The 17,120-nt window shown below is 38.8% G+C and overlaps 1 non-coding gene across 1 annotated transcript; it reads right to left on the bottom strand.

Moving 5' to 3' along the window:
• Positions 1-6,656: 6,656 nt before the first annotated feature.
• Positions 6,657-6,764, bottom strand: LOC112761538 (small nucleolar RNA R71). The gene has a single exon (XR_003181929.1). It is a non-coding gene; the product is annotated as a small nucleolar RNA R71 (small nucleolar RNA).
• Between the last annotated feature and the right edge of the window lie 10,356 nt (positions 6,765-17,120).

Below are 17,120 nucleotides of genomic sequence, written 5' to 3'. Positions count from 1 at the left end.
GAGTCTGCTGCAGTAGAGTTTGTCGCTAATTAGCGACTACCATTTAGTCTATTTCTTCTATGGAATTAGCTTTTACTTTAGTGATGGATTTGCGACTATCTATTCGGTAGCAAAAAAACTTTCCGATGAATTAGCGACTGTTGTGTTTGCCTCACTGATTTGCGACTTGTAATCAGCGAGGAAAGCATTAGTAGCTAGGCGGTAGCTAATCCGTCACAAATTATATTTTGCGTCGGATTAGCGACGATTTTACGACTCTTTTTGTGGTAGCTAATCGGCCATATTCTTGTATTTGAATTATATTATTTTCATTCCTATTTTTAACTTGCACACCACGTGTTTGTGAAAAAGCTCTTATGGCATTTTGAATCCTATTTATTTTGCTCTTTCACTTGCATGCCTCTTTTTCACAACACTTGTGTTCCACATGTATTTGGGATTATCATTCACAATTGTCGTCATTACAAGTGCTCTCTAATGTGGCACATTTATTACTTGATGCTTGAGCTATGCTTCTCATGCCTGTTTTTGCATGCCATAAACACTCCTGCATTTCATTATTATGAATTGCCTTTTTACTCTTAATTGATATCTTACATACATGTTGTAGCTACCATGTATTTAAGTTATTACTTTTTCTTTTAGAATTTCGTCCTTCCGGTTCTTTAGTTATCTATGTTTAATATTCTTCCTTTTCTTTCTTCTTTAGACATGGGTACCAAGAAAGGAAAAGAGAAAACCACTGACAAGACCCAGCAAGGAGAGGAACCAAGAGACCTCCGGCTAAGGCACCTCCATCTACAAGTATCAGCCACCAACAGAGCGGGTGAAGAGGTTCATCCTAGATGATGAAACAACAACACCGTCAGTTGGAGCAGCCCGTCCACTTGCACTTCTTTGCATGCACCGAGGACAGTGCAATCTTTAAGTGTGGGGAGGTCGATACCGATCTCCATGAGTTAGTTATTTTCTTCTCAACACCAATATTTTACTTTATTTGTTAGTTCATTGTTGCATTTGCATGTTTAATTGCATGTTTGTTTGATTGTGTGCATTTAGCTACTACTTGGTTGAAGTAATATTTTCTTTTTCAAGATCCTTTTTATAGCATTCCACTAATTTAAATTGAAAAATTTGTGTTAAAATTGTTTGAAGACTATAAATTGGAACATGAATTATAACTATGAATACACAACCTGTGAGAATTTGAGTTTAATTACATGGTTACATTATTTAGCCATAAATTTTTATTCTTGTGTGTTCTCTTCCCTATGATTGCAATCTTTGCTTTGTTCCATTCTATATGTCCATTGTTTAGTGTATTTAAATGCTTGCATATGACTAAGGCCATCAATTGTTATTAGCTCACTTATCCCAAATAGCCTACCCTTTCAATCACCTTTGTTAGCCACTTTGAGCCTTTTAATCCCCATTTGTTCTGTATTGTACCACATCATTAGCCTTAAGCAGAAAAATAATTAATTATCCCATTGAATCTTTGGTTAACTTAAGATAGAGATTGTGTGTCAACTAAGTGTGGGGAAACTGTGGGAATATGGGTTAATAGAAAATGTGTTATGTTTCTACTTTATTTAAATATTGGGAATCTGGGTGCATACTCATATGAGACCAGAAAAAATGGGAAAATCCATGTGCATTGATATGTTATGTCTACTTTTATATTTTTAATCAAAAAAAAGAGAGAGAAAAAGAAAAAGAAAAAGAGAAATATATATATATATATATATATATATATATATATATAATAAGGGGACAAAATTACCCCAGTGCTAAGTTTAATAAAAGATCAATGCACATGTGGTGAAATTAAAGAAAAAAATTTTGGTACATGAGTATGTGATGCAAAAGTGGGAATTTTAGGTAGTTAGGCATGAATTTAGAGTTATATAGAATGTGTGTGTGTATGTTAGATGAGAACTTGGGTTAGTCAAAGATTCATATTATAGCTCACTTGGCCATACATATATCCTCACCCTTACCTTAACCCCATTACAACCTTGAAAAGACCTCATGATGTTTGCATTGGTATACTAGATATTTGTTGATTGGTTAGATGAAGAACAAAGTTTTAGAAAGCATGACTAAAGAAGAGTAGAGTGATCAACCCTAGACACTTGAGCGATTAGAGTGCATATACACTACCAGTGAGGGTTCAATGCTTGATTCTATGCTCCCTGCTTTCATGAGCTATCTTCTTACAAGTTTACTTGTCTTTTATTGTATGATTTGAGTTAGTGAAATCTGATTTATATTTGTCTTGGAGAACTTGTTTACTTTTAACCAAGTAGATAGAAATATCTTAGCATATAGTTGTATTCTGATGAGCGGATAATTTATACGCTTTTGACATTGTTTTTAGTATGTTTTTAGTAGGATCTAGTTACTTTTAGGGATGTTTTCATTAGTTTTTATGTTAAATTCACATTTCTGGACTTTACTATGAGTTTGTGTGTTTTTCTGTGATTTCAGGTATTTTCTGGCTGAAATTGAGGGACTTGAGCAAAAATCAGATTCAGAGGTTGAAAAAGGACTGCTGATGCTGTTGGATTCTGACCTCCCTGCACTCAAAGTGGATTTTCTGGAGCTACAGAACTCGAAATGGCACTCTTCCAATTGTGTTGGAAAGTAGACATCCAGGGCTTTCCAGCAATGTATAATAGTCCATACTTTGGCCACGAATTGATGACATAAACTGGCGTTCAACGCCAGCCTTCTACCCAAATCTGGCGTCCAGCGCCAGAAAAGGATCCAAAGCCAGAGTTGAACGCCCAAACTGGCACAGAAACTGGCGTTCAACTCCACAAATGGCCTCTGCACGTGCAACACTCAGGCTCAGCCCAAACACACACCAAGTGGGCCCCGGAAGTGGATTTATGCATCAATTACTTACTCATGTAAACCCTAGTAGCTAGCTTATTATAAATAGGACCTCTTACTATTGTATTAGGCATCTTTGGATCTTTGGATCTTTGGATTACCTTATGATCCTTTGATCACGTTTTGGGGGCTGGCCATCTCGGCCATGCCTGGAACTTCACTTATGTATTTTTAACGGTAGAGTTTCTACACTCCATAGATTAAGGTGTGGAGCTCTGCTGTTCCTCAAAGATTAATGCAAAGTACTACTGTTTTCTATTCAATTCATCTTATTTCGCTTCTAAGATATCCATTCGCACCCAAGAACGTGATGAAGGTGATGATTATGTGTGACGCTCATCACCATTCTCCCCTATGAACACGTGCCTGACAAACACTTCCATTCTACATGAAATAAGCTAGAATGAATATCTCTTAGATCTCTTAATCAGAATCTTCGTGGCGTACGCTAGAATGATGGCGGCATTCAAGAGAATCCGGAAAGTCTAAACCTTGTCTGTGGTATTCCAAGTAGGATTCAATGATTGAATGACTGTGACGAGCTCCGAACTCGCGATTGCAGTGCGTTAGTGACAGACGCAAAAGGATAGTAAATCCTATTCCGGCATGATCGAGAACCGACAGATGAATAGCCGTGCCGTGACAGGGTGCGTGAGCATATTATTCACTGAGAGGATAAGATGAAGCCATTGACAAGGGTGATGCCTCCAGACGATTAGCCGTGCCGTGACAGGGCATTGGATCATTTTCCCGTGAGATGATCGAAAGTAGCCATTGACAGTGGTGATGTATCACATAAAGCCAGCCATGGAAAGGAGTAAGACTGACTGGATGAAGATAGCAGGAAAGCAGAGGTTCAGAGGAACGAAAGCATCTCCATTCACTTATCTGAAATTCCTATCAATGAATTACATAAGTGTCTCTATCCCTATTTTATTAATTAATATTCGAAAACACCATTATCAGTTTATATCTGCCTGACTGAGATTTGCAAGGTGACCATAGCTTGCTTCATACCAACAATCTCCGTGGGATTCGACCCTTACTCACGTAAGGTATTACTTGGACGACCCAGTGCACTTGCTGGTTAGTTGTATCGAAGTTGTGACAATTATGAATTAAGATCAGAGCACCAAGCTTTGGAGCCATTACCAGGATTTGTTCGAGCCTGGAGATCACAATTTCGTGCACCAAGTTTTTGGCGCCGTTGCCGGGGACTTAATTGTTCCTGTTTGGCGCCAAGAATCGTCTGAGATCCCAATCCCAGCAACAACACCAAGTTTTTGGCGCCGTTGCCGGGGATTGTTTGAGTTTGGACAACTGACGGTTCATCTTGTTGCTCAGATTAGGTAATTTTCTTTTTATTTTCTTTTCAAAAATTTTTCAAAAATCTTTCAAAATTTTCTCATCTATTTTCGAAAAAAAAAATAATAATAATAAAAATGTTTTCAAAAAAAAATTTTTTATTCAAAATTTTTAAGAATGAATTCTAGTGTTTCATGAAGCATGTAAAGCCTGGCTGGCTGTAAAGCCATGTCTAAATTCTTTTGGACTGAGGCTTCCAAACCATCAGAGGTAAGTTACATACTTGATAAATGATGAGCAGCAATTTGTTATCAAGATCAATATACTCTGGTGTTAAATGCTGAAGCTTGGCTGGCTATTGGCCATGTCTAGTGTTTTGGACCGGAGCTTTCATTGAAAGCTTGGCTGGCTAGTGAGCCATGTCTAATTCCTGGACTGAAGCTTTAGACTAACAATGCAAGATTCCTGGAATTCATATTAAAAATTTTGGAATCCTTATTTTTCTTTTTCATATTAATTTTCGAAAAATACAAAAAAATTTTAGAAAATCATAAAAATCAAAAAATATTTTTGTGTTTCTTGTTTGAGTCTTGAGTCATGTTATAAGTTTGGTGTCAATTGCATATGCATCTTGCATTTTTTTTCGAAAATTTCATGCATTCATAGTGTTCTTCATGATCTTCAAGTTGTTCTTGGTAAGTCTTCTTGTTTGATCTTGATGACTTTTTGTTTTGTGTCTTTTCATGTTTATCATATGCATTCTTGAATTCTTAGTGCCTAAGCATTAAAGAATTCTAAGTTTGGTGTCGTACATGTTTTCTTTACATCAAAAATTTTTCAAAAATATGTTCTTGATGTTCATCTTGACATTCAAAGTGTTCTTGGTGTTCATCTTGACATTCATAGCATTCTTGCATGCATCACATGTTTTGATCTAAAAATTTCATGCATTGCACCTTTTTAGTGTTTTTCTCTCTTGCATCATAAAAATTCAAAAATCAAAAAAAATCTTTCCCTTTTTCTCTCATCAAATTCGAAAATTTGGGTTGACTTTTTCAAAAAATTTTTAAAAAATCAAGTTGTTTCTTATGAGTCAAATCAAATTTTCAATTTGAAAATCTTATCTTTTTCAAAATCTTTTTCAAAAATCAAATCTTTTTCAAAATTCTTAGTTATTTTCGAAAATTCCAAAAATATTTTTCAAAAATCTTTTTCTTATTTTTATATCAAATTTTCGAAAATAACATAATCAATTAATGTTTTGATTCAAAAATTTGAAGTTTGTTACTTGCTTGTTAAGAAAGATTCAAACTTTAAGTTCTAGAATCATATCTTGTGATTTCTTATGAATCAAGTCATTAATTGAGATTTTAAAAAATCAAATCTTTTTTAAAACTAATTTCAATCATATTTTTTCAAAAATATCTTCTTATCTTTTTCAAAAATATCTTTTCAAAATATCTTTTCTAACTTCCTAACTTCTTATCTTTTCAAAATTTGTTTCAACTAACTAACTAATTTTTTGTTTGTTTCTTAACTTTTTCAAAACTACCTAACTAACTCTCTCTCTCTAATTTTCGAAAATATCTTCTCCCTTTTTCAAAATTTCTTTTTAATTAATTATTATTTTAAATTTTAAATCTTAATTTTCGAAAAAATACTAACAATTTTCAAAAACCAATTTTCAAAAATCACTAACTCCTTTTCAAAAATAATTTTCGAAAATTCCCTCCTTCTTTCTCATCTTATTCTATTTATTCATTCATTAACTAACATCTCTTCCTCACATCATCACCAAATTCGAACCCCCTCTTCTATCTGTGTTCGAATTTCTTCTTCTTTTCTTCTACTAACAATAAGGATCCTCTTTACTGTGACATAGAGGATTCCTCTTCTTTTCTTTTTCTCTCCTTTTTCTTATGAGCAGGGACAGAGAAAAAGGCATTCTTGTTGAAGCTGATCCAGAACCTGAAAGGACTCTGAAGAGAAAATTAAGAGAAGCTAAATTACAACAATCCAGAGACAACTTGATTGAAAATTTCGAACAAGTAAAGGAGATTGCAGCCGAACCCAACAACAATGCAAGGAGAATGCTTGGTGACTTCACTGCACCTAATTCCAATTTACATGGAAGAAGCATCTCCATTCCTGCCATTGGAGCAAATAACTTTGAGCTGAAACCTCAATTAGTTTCTCTGATGCAGCAGAACTGCAAGTTTCATGGACTTCCATCTGAAGATCCTTTTCAGTTCTTAACTGAATTCTTGCAGATATGTGATACTGTTAAGACTAATGGAGTAAATCCTGAAGTCTACAGGCTCATGCTTTTCCCTTTTGCTGTAAGAGACAGAGCTAGATTATGGTTGGATTCTCAACCCAAAGACAGCCTGAACTCTTGGGATAAGCTGGTCACGGCTTTCTTAGCCAAGTACTTTCCTCCTCAAAAGCTGAGCAAGCTTAGAGCTGATGTTCAAACCTTCAGGCAGAAAGAAGGTGAATCCCTCTATGAAGCTTGGGAAAGATACAAACAGTTGACCAAAAAGTGTCCTTCTGACATGCTTTCAGAATGGACCATCCTGGATATATTCTATGATGGTTTATCTGAGTTATCAAAGATGTCACTGGACACTTCTGCAGGTGGATCCATTCACCTAAAGAAAACGCCTGCAGAAGCTCAAGAACTCATTGACATGGTTGCTAATAACCAGTTCATGTACACTTCTGAAAGGAATCCTGTGAGTAATGGGACGCCTATGAAGAAGGGAGTTCTTGAAGTTGATACTCTGAATGCCATATTGGCTCAGAATAAAATATTGACTCAGCAAGTCAATATGATTTCTCAAAGTCTGCATGGAATGCAAGCTGCATCCAACAGTACTCAAGAGGCATCTTCTGAAGAAGAAGCTTATGATCCTGAGAACCCTGCAATAGCAGAGGTAAATTACTTAGGTGAACCTTATGGAAACACCTATAACTCAACATGGAGAAATCATCCAAATTTCTCATGGAAGGATCAAAAGCCCCAACAAGGCTTTAATAATGGTGGAAGAAACAGGTTTAGCAATAGCAAGCCTTTTCCATCATCAACTCAGCAACAGACAGAGAACTCTGAATAAAATGCTTCTAATTTAGCAAATCTAGTCTCTGATCTATCTAAGGCCACTGTAAGTTTCATGAATGAAACAAGATCTTCCATTAGAAATTTGGAAGCACAAGTGGGCCAGCTGAGTAAAAGGATCACTGAAATCCCTCCTAGTACTCTCCCAAGCAATACAGAAGAGAATCCAAAAGGAGAGTGCAAGGCCATTGACATAAGCGCCATGGCCGAACCTGTGAGGAGAGGAGAGGACGTGAATCCCAAGGAGGAAGACCTCCTGGGACGTCCAGTGATCAATAAGGAGCTTCCCTCTGAGGAACCAAAGGACTCTGAGGCTCATCTAGAGACCATAGAGATTCCATTGAACCTCCTTATGCCCTTCATGAGCTCTGATGAGTATTCCTCTTCTGAAGAGAATGAGGATGTTACTGAAGAGCAAACTGCCAAGTTTCTTGGTGCAATCATGAAGCTGAATGCCAAATTATTTGGCATTGATACTTGGGAAGTTGAACCTCCCTTGTTCATCAATGAACTGAGTGATCTGGATCAACTGACATTACCTCAGAAGAGACAGGATCCTGGAAAGTTCATAATACCATGTACCATAGGCACTATGATCTTTAAAGCTCTGTGTGACCTTGGTTCAGGAATAAACCTCATGCCCCTCTCTGTAATAGAGAAACTGAGAATCTATGGGGTGCAAGCTGCTAAAATCTCACTAGAGATGGCAGACAGCTCAAGAAAACAGGCTTATGGACAAGTAGAAGATGTATTAGTAAAGGTTGAGGGCCTTTACATGCCTACTGATTTCATAGTCCTGGATACCGGAAAGGAAGAGGATGAATCCATCATCCTAGGAAGACCTTTCCTGGCCACAGCAAGAGCTGTGATTGATGTTGACAGAGGTGAAATAGTCCTTCAATGGAATGAGGACTCCCTTGTGTTTAAAAGTCAAGGATCTCCCTCTGCAACCATGGAGAGGAAGCAGAAAAAGCTTCTCTCCAAGCAGAGTCAACCAGAGCCCCCACAGTCAAACTCTAAGTTTGGTGTTAGGAGGCCACAACCAAACTCTAAGTTTGGTGTTGAACTCCCATATCCAAACTCTAAGTTTGGTGTTGGAGAGTTTCAACAAAGCTCTGCACATATGTGAGGCTCCATGAGAGCCCACTGTCAAGCTATTGACATTAAAGAAGCGCTTGTTGGGAGGCAACCCAATGTTTATCTAATTCTTATTTTTATTGTTTTTCATGTTTTCTTAGGTTCATGATCATGTGGAGTCACAAAATAAATAGAAAAATTGAAAACGGAATCAAAAAAATAGCAGAAGAAAAATCACACCCTGGAGGAGCATCTGTCTGGCGTTCAGCGCCAGAACAGAGCATGGTTCTGGCGCTGAACGCCCAAAATGGGCAGCTTCTGGGCGCTGAACGCCAGAACAGGCATGGTTCTGGTGTTCAACGCCAGAAATGGCACACAAATGGGCGTTGAACGCCCAAAATGGCCACCAACCTGGCGCTGAATGCCCAGAGTTGGGTACAAAGGCATTTTTATATGCCTAATGGGTGCAGGGATGTAATTCCTTGAACACCTCAGGATCTGTGGACCCCACAGGATCCCCACCAACCTCCACTCACATCTTCTCACCACTCTCTTTCACACAACCCCATAAACACTCTTCCCCAAAAACCCTTCACCACTCACATCCATCCACTCTTCCCCATAAACCTACCTCATAAACTCCACCTACCTTTAAAATTCAAAACCAATTTCCCACCCAAACCCACCCATATGGCCGAACCAATACCCCCTCCCTTCCCTATATAAAGACCTCCATTCTTCATCAAATCCACACAACACAACCCCTCTATACCCTTCTTGGCCGAACCACATCACCCTCTCCCTCTCCTCCATTTCTTCTTCTTCTTCATCTATTCTTTTGTTTATTGCTCGAGGGCGAGCAATATTCTAAGTTTGGTGTGGTAAAAGCATAGCTTTTTTGTTTTTCCATTACCATTGATGGCACCTAAGACCGGAGAATCCTCTAGAAGAGGGAAAGGGAAGATAAAAGCTTCCACATCCGAGTCATGGGAGATGGAAAGGTTCATCTCCAAAGCCCATCAAGACCACTTCTATGATGTTGTGGCCAAGAAGAAGGTGATCCCTGAGGTCCCTTTTAAACTCAAAGGAAATGAGTATCCGGAGATCCGACATGAAATTCAAAGAAGAGGTTGGGAAGTTCTAACAAATCCCATCCAACAAGTCGGCATCCTAATGGTTCAAGAGTTCTATGCTAATGCATGGATCACCAAGAACCATGATCAAAGTAAGAACCCGGATCCAAAGAACTATGTTACAATGGTTCAGGGGAAATACTTAGATTTTAGTCCGGAGAATGTGAGGTTGGCGTTCAACTTGCCATACATGGAAGAGAACGCACGCCCCTACACAAGGAGAGTCAACTTTGATCAAAGGTTGGACCAAGTCCTTATGGACATATGTGTAGAAGGAGCTCAATGGAAGATTGACTCCAAAGGCAAGCCGGTTCAACTAAGAAGATTGGACCTCAAGCCTATAGCTAGAGGATGGTTGGAGTTTATTCAATGCTCAATCATTCCCACTAGCAACCGGTCTGAAGTTACTATAGACCGGGCCATCATGATCCATAGCATCATGATTGGAGAAGAGGTGGAAGTTCATGAGATTATACCTCAAGAACTCTACAAGGTGGCTGACAAGTCCTCCACCATGGCAAGGTAAGCCTTCCCTCACCTCATTTGCCACCTATGCAATTCGGCTGGGATTGACATAGAGGGAGATATCCTCATCAAAGAGGACAAGCCCATCACTAAGAAAAAGATGGAGCAAGCAAGAGAGCCCAGTCATGGAGCTCAAGAGGCGCAAGAAGCTCACTTCCATGAGATCTCTGAGATGCCTCAAATGCACTTTCCTCCACAAAACTATTGGGAGCAAATCAACACCTCCCTAGGAGAATTGAGTTCCAATATGGGACAACTAAGGGTGGAACATCAAGAGCACTCCATCATGCTTCATGAAATAAGAGAAGATCAAAAAGCAATGAGGGAGGAGCAACAAAGACAAGGAAGACACATAGAAGAGCTCAAGGACATCATTGGTTCCTCAAGAAGGAAACGCCACCATCACTAAGGTGGATTCATTCCTTGTTCTTGCTTTCTCTGTTTTTCATTTTCTATGTTATGTGCTTATCTATGTTTGTGTCTTCATTACATGATCATTAGTAGTAGTAACTATGTCTTAAAGTTATGAATGTCCTATGAATCCATCACCTCTCTTAAATGAAAAATGCTTTAATTCAAAAGAACAAGAAGTACATGAGTTTCGAATTTATCCTTGAACTTAGCTTAATTATATTGATGTGGTGACAATGTTTCTTGTTTTCTGAATGTATGCTTGAACAGTGCATATGTCTTTTGAAGTTGTTGTTTAAGAATGTTAAATATGTTGGCTCTTGAAAGAATGATGACTAGGAGACATGTTATTTGATAATCTGAAAAATCATAAAAATGATTCTTGAAGCAAGAAAAAGCAGCAAAGAACAAAGCTTGCAGAAAAAAAAGGGGCGAAAAAAAAAAAGCAAGTAGAAAAAGCCAATAACCCTTAAAACCAAAAGGCAAGGGCAAATAAAAAGGATCCCAAGGCTTTGAGCATCAGTGGATAGGAGGGCCTAAAGGAATAAAATCCTGGTCTAAGCGGCTAAACCAAGCTGTCCCTAACCATGTGCTTGTGGCGTGTAGGTGTCAAGTGAAAACTTGAGACTGAGCGGTTAAAGTCAAGGTCCAAAGCAAATAAAGAGTGTGCTTAAGAACCCTGGACACCTCTAATTGGGGACTTTAGCAAAGCTGAGTCACAATCTGAAAAGGTTCACCCAATTATGTGTCTGTGGCATTTATGTATCCGGTGGTAATACTAGAAAACAAAGTGCTTAGGGCCACGGCCAAGACTCATAAAGAAGCTGTGTTCAAGAATCATCATACTGAACTAGGAGAGTCAATAACACTATTCGAAATCTGAAGTTCCTAAAGATGCCAATCATTCTAAACTTCAATGGATAAAGTGAGATGCCAAAACTATTCAAGAGGCAAAAAGCTATAAGTCCCGCTCATATGATTGAAGCTCTGTTTCATTGATAGTTTGGAATTTATAGTATATTCTCTTCTTTTTATCCTATTTGATTTTCAGTTGCTTGGGGACAAGCAACAATTTAAGTTTGGTGTTGTGATGAGCGGATAATTTATACGCTTTTTGACATTGTTTTTAGTATGTTTTTAGTAGGATCTAGTTACTTTTAGGGATGTTTTCATTAGTTTTTATGTTAAATTCACATTTCTGGACTTTACTATGAGTTTGTGTGTTTTTCTGTGATTTCAGGTATTTTCTGGCTGAAATTGAGGGACTTGAGCAAAAATCAGATTCAGAGGTTGAAAAAGGACTGCTGATGCTGTTGGATTCTGACCTCCCTGCACTCAAAGTGGATTTTCTGGGGCTACAGAACTCGAAATGGCACGCTTCCAATTGCGTTGGAAAGTAGACATCCAGGGCTTTCCAGCAATGTATAATAGTCCATACTTTGGCCAAGAATTGACGACGTAAACTGGCGTTCAACGCCAGCCTTCTACCCAAATCTGGCGTCCAGCGCCAGAAAAGGATCCAAAGCCAGAGTTGAACGCCCAAACTGGCACAGAAACTGGCGTTCAACTCCACAAATGGCCTCTGCACGTGCAACACTCAGGCTCAGCCCAAACACACACCAAGTGGGCCCCGGAAGTGGATTTATGCATCAATTACTTACTCATGTAAACCCTAGTAGCTAGCTTATTATAAATAGGACCTCTTACTATTGTATTAGGCATCTTTGGATCTTTGGATCTTTGGATTACCTTATGATCCTTTGATCACATTTTGGGGGCTGGCCATCTCGGCCATGCCTGGACCTTCACTTATGTATTTTTAACAGCAGAGTTTCTACACTCCATAGATTAAGGTGTGGAGCTCTGCTGTTCCTCAAAGATTAATGCAAAGTACTACTGTTTTCTATTCAATTCATCTTATTTCGCTTCTAAGATATCCATTCTCACCCAAGAACGTGATGAAGGTGATGATTATGTGTGACGCTCATCACCATTCTCCCCTATGAACACGTGCCTGACAAACACTTCCGTTCTACATGAAATAAGCTAGAATGAATATCTCTTAGATCTCTTAATCAGAATCTTCGTGGCGTACGCTAGAATGATGGCGGCATTCAAGAGAATCCGGAAAGTCTAAACCTTGTCTGTGGTATTCCAAGTAGGATTCAATGATTGAATGACTGTGACGAGCTCCGAACTCGCGATTGCAGGGCGTTAGTGACAGACGCAAAAGGATAGTAAATCCTATTCCGGCATGATCGAGAACCGACAGATGAATAGTCGTGCCGTGACAGGGTGCGTGAGCATATTATTCACTGAGAGGATAAGATGAAGCCATTGACAAGGGTGATGCCTCCAGACGATTAGCCGTGCCGTGACAGGGCATTGGATCATTTTCCCGTGAGATGACTGAAAGTAGCCATTGACAGTGGTGATGTATCACATAAAGCCAGCCATGGAAAGGAGTAAGACTGACTGGATGAAGATAGTAGGAAAGCAGAGGTTCAGAGGAACGAAAGCATCTCCATTCACTTATCTGAAATTCCTATCAATGAATTACATAAGTGTCTCTATCCCTATTTTATTAATTAATATTCGAAAACACCATTATCAATTTATATCTGCCTGACTGAGATTTGCAAGGTGACCATAGCTTGCTTCATACCAACAATCTCCGTGGGATTCGACCCTTACTCACGTAAGGTATTACTTGGACGACCCAGTGCACTTGCTGGTTAGTTGTATCGAAGTTGTGACAATTATGAATTAAGATCAGAGCACCAAGCTTTGGAGCCATTACCAGGATTTGTTCGAGCCTGGAGATCACAATTTCGTGCACCATATTCATATTCATAAGTTGCATTGCATTGCATAAGTTCCACCATTTTCCCTTCACTCTTATAGTTTCCTTGAGCTTAGCATGAGGACATGCTAATGTTTAAGTGTGGGGAGATTGATAAACCACTATTTTATGGTTTATCTTGTGCTCAATTGAGTGGTTTTTATCAATTTTTTACTCACTTATTCATACTAATTGCATGGTTTTACATTTTCCTTCCTGATTTTGTGCTATGATTGAAAACATTCTTCTTTGGCCTTAAATTTGCTATGTTTAATCCCCTCTTTTTACCATTCAATGCTGTGATATGTGTGTTAAGTGTTTTCAGAGATTACAGAGCATGAATGGCTTAGAGAATGGAAAGGAAGCATGCGAAAGTGGAAGGAATACAAGAAACTGAAGGAACTGCTAAAGCTGTTCAGCCTGACCTCTTGGTACAAAATTGACCATAACTTGAGCTACAAAAGTCCAAATGAAGCGGTTCTAGTTGCGTTGAAAAGCTAACATCCGGGGCTTCAAAACAATATATAATTTTTCATAGTTGCCACTTTGTTAGGTGACACACACGCGTGACCTGGAGAAAATTCAATCCACGCGTACGGGTGGACGACGCGTATGCGTGACTTTGCCGCGTGCTGGACGTATTAGAAATCGCTAGGGGGCGATTTCTTGGCTGTTTTTGACCCATTTTTCGGCCCAAAAAATACAGATTAAAGGCTACAGAGTGGGGGAATCAATCATTCATTCATAATATACACAATTTTTTAGGTTTTTAGATGTAGTTTTTAGAGAAGGAGGCTCTCTCCTCTCTCTTAGGTTTTAGGATTTAGGATTTCTTCGTCTTTTCAATTCCAGGTTCAATGTTCCTTTAATTTAGTTTCTTTTCTACTTTTATTGATTCTAATACTTTGGTTTATCTATTTCTCTTATTAATTACTTATGTTGCCAAATTGGTTTATAAACTCTTCATGTTAGATTTGAATTTCTATTTAATATAATTTGAGGTATTTCAGATTTAAGATTACTTTCTTCAATTCATGTTATTGATGGTTTTAATTTAATTTAGATTTCTCCTCTTTTTCTTTGGTTGAGTAAATGGTGACACTTGAGTTATCAAACTCCTTGTTGATTGAAAATTGGAATTTGCTGATTGATTTAGATCCCTCTAAAGCTAGTCTTTCCATAGGAGTTGACTAGGACTTGAGGAATCAAATTGATTAGTCCACTTGACTTTCCTTTATTTAGTAAGGGTTAACTAAGTGGGAGCAATAAACAATTCTCATCACAATTGATAAGGATAACTAGGATGGGATTTCCAGTTCTTATACCTTGCAATGGTTTTCATGATAATTAATTTATTTTCCTGCCAATTTATTTTCTTGTTCCCTATTTAAAAAACCCACAAAGATACTTTTCCATAACCAATAATAAATCACACCTCCCTGTAATTCCTTGAGAGACGACCCAAGGTTTAAATACTTCGGTTATAAATTTTATTGGGTTTGCTTAGTGACAACCAAACTTTTGTACGAAAGGATTTTCTGTTGGTTTAGAAACTATACTTGCAACGTGATTATTTCTATGAAATTCTTTACTAGCAAAAGTCCTCTCGTCAGCCTTCCAAGTCTTTGACAAATTGCTTGGTTGGACTTTAGAGTAGATTTTGAGCATTCTTGGCTTGGAAAGAGTAATTAGGTAATCTTGAGTCATGAATACCCAACTCATGTTGGCGATCTAGAGTTGTTAGCTAGTATTGTTTTCATTAACTCTAATCTCTTGCTAATTCACTTAGTGATTAGGACATTTGGATTGAGATTAGCTAGTCTTGTTAGACTTTCTTCGAGTGTGAAGATGATATGTTACCTTCTTCCATCGTCGGGGATGACGTAATGAGATAAATTTGTTAATTATTGTTATTAGTGTCTAGGATGGAAAGTCTATGATCTCAATCCTTGCCATGAATGTCTTCCTTTATCAATTGCTTCTCTATATTACTTGTCTTCTTTAAATGCTTGCTTGATTTACTTTTCTTGTCATTTATTTTATTGCCTCTTTTATCAATCAAACCCATTGTTCTTTCATAGCCAATAATTATTCACTTCATTGCAATTCCTTGTGAGACGTCTCGGAGTCTAAATACTTCGGTTAATTTTCATTGGGGTTTGTATTCGTGACAAAACCAATTTAAATTTGATGCGAGAGTTGTTTTTTGGTTTGGAGCTATGCTTACAACGAAGCAATTCCTTCCTAATAGAGAAAATCTAGACTGACAAAAATTTTTGCTATCAATGGCCTCAATCACATGTATGCATGAATATACACTAAACAATGGACATATAGAATGGAACAAAAGAAAGATTGCAATCATAGAGGAGTAAACACACATGAATAAAATCATGGTTAAATAATGTAACCATATAATTAAGCTCAAAATCTCACAGGTTGTGTGTTCTTAGCTATAAACCATGTTCCAAATTACAATCTTCAAACAAGTTTAACACAAATTTTCAATTTAAATTAGTGAGATACTATAAAATAGGGTCTTGAAAAGAAACTCATTACTTTAACCAAGCAGAACATACATGCAAGCAGTTATTACCATGAAATCTATCCTATCTAACAAAATAAAAAGTCAAATGTTGGTGTTAAGAGAGAGAGATTACCTTCGGAAGTCAAGGAGTAACCTCCCCACACTTAAGGCTTGGCACGGTCCTCTGTGCCATCAGTAAGGAGCAAGGTGGGGCTGGTAGCGTCACCTCTACTGTCGGGCTCATCATGGCTCCCGGTGCTGGTAGGTGAAGTGGAGTCTGGGGTATCCTTCTCTTCTGGAGGTAGGTGAGTACTAACAATGAGCTCCTTCAGATAGGTGTATCGGCGCTTGTTGCGGCGCTCCATTCGCTCCATCTGTTGGTCTTGCCGGTCGAACCTCTGAAGGATCTGAAGGAACGTCTGAGTAGTGGATGGTGTAGGAGGTGTGGGTAATGGCGGGGCGGACGTGGGAGGAGTGTCTGAAGATGGGCCGCGATGTCGGCTAGCAGAGGGTATGAGGGGTCTGGTATAATTCTCGTTTGGGACATACTGATCAGCCCTTGGGATCATTTCCTTAGTATCCCCAGCCCTATAGGATACTCCTGCTGCAGAGACAAGATCCGAAACTAAGGCGGAAAAGGTTAGGTTACCCGCAATCTATACGTGTTCTATGTCCTGTCGGATGTGTCTGGGTAAGTTGAGGGGCTGCTCTGTAAAAATACACCAGATGAGGACATCCATGTCTGCAGTGAAGGTGGACTCGTGAGTGCTCGGAAAGACATAGTGGAACATAATCTGTGCCCACACGTGAGCCTCCAAAGTAAGTGCAGGAGCTGAGATGCTCTTAGGTCGAGTCCGATGTTGTCCGTAGATCCATGTGCTGTCAGGTTGTGCTATAACGCCAAGGATGCTATTCCAGTCAAACTGGTATGTCTGGCGCTTGAAAGTGGCCTCTTGATAGGCGTCCCATCCCTCTGGGCTAGGTGGAAGATCCAATACCCGCTGAATGGCCCCTTCAGAGATGGGTACTTAATTCTGACGAACATAAACAAACTGTAGGGTAGGTGAGTGGAAGTTGGAGTAGAATTCGACTACCCATGATAAATTGGCCTCCCGTGGCTGTCTTCTCAAGAATCCCCACTGTCTCCTTCCAATGTGGGGCTCCACAAAATCAACAAAGTGTGTTAGAAGAATGAGTAGGTGCTCATTGTTGTAGTTTCTCTCAGCCAGGATGGGGAACATCTGCTCACAGTAACGGTTAGTGAACCGTGCAGAGTCCCTAGCA

Source organism: Arachis hypogaea, chromosome 16, assembly GCF_003086295.3.
Source record: "Arachis hypogaea cultivar Tifrunner chromosome 16, arahy.Tifrunner.gnm2.J5K5, whole genome shotgun sequence".
NCBI classification, from domain to species: Eukaryota; Viridiplantae; Streptophyta; class Magnoliopsida; order Fabales; family Fabaceae; genus Arachis; species Arachis hypogaea.
Note: the sequence above shows the minus strand (reverse complement) of the source record. Positions and strands in the feature narration are given on the sequence as shown.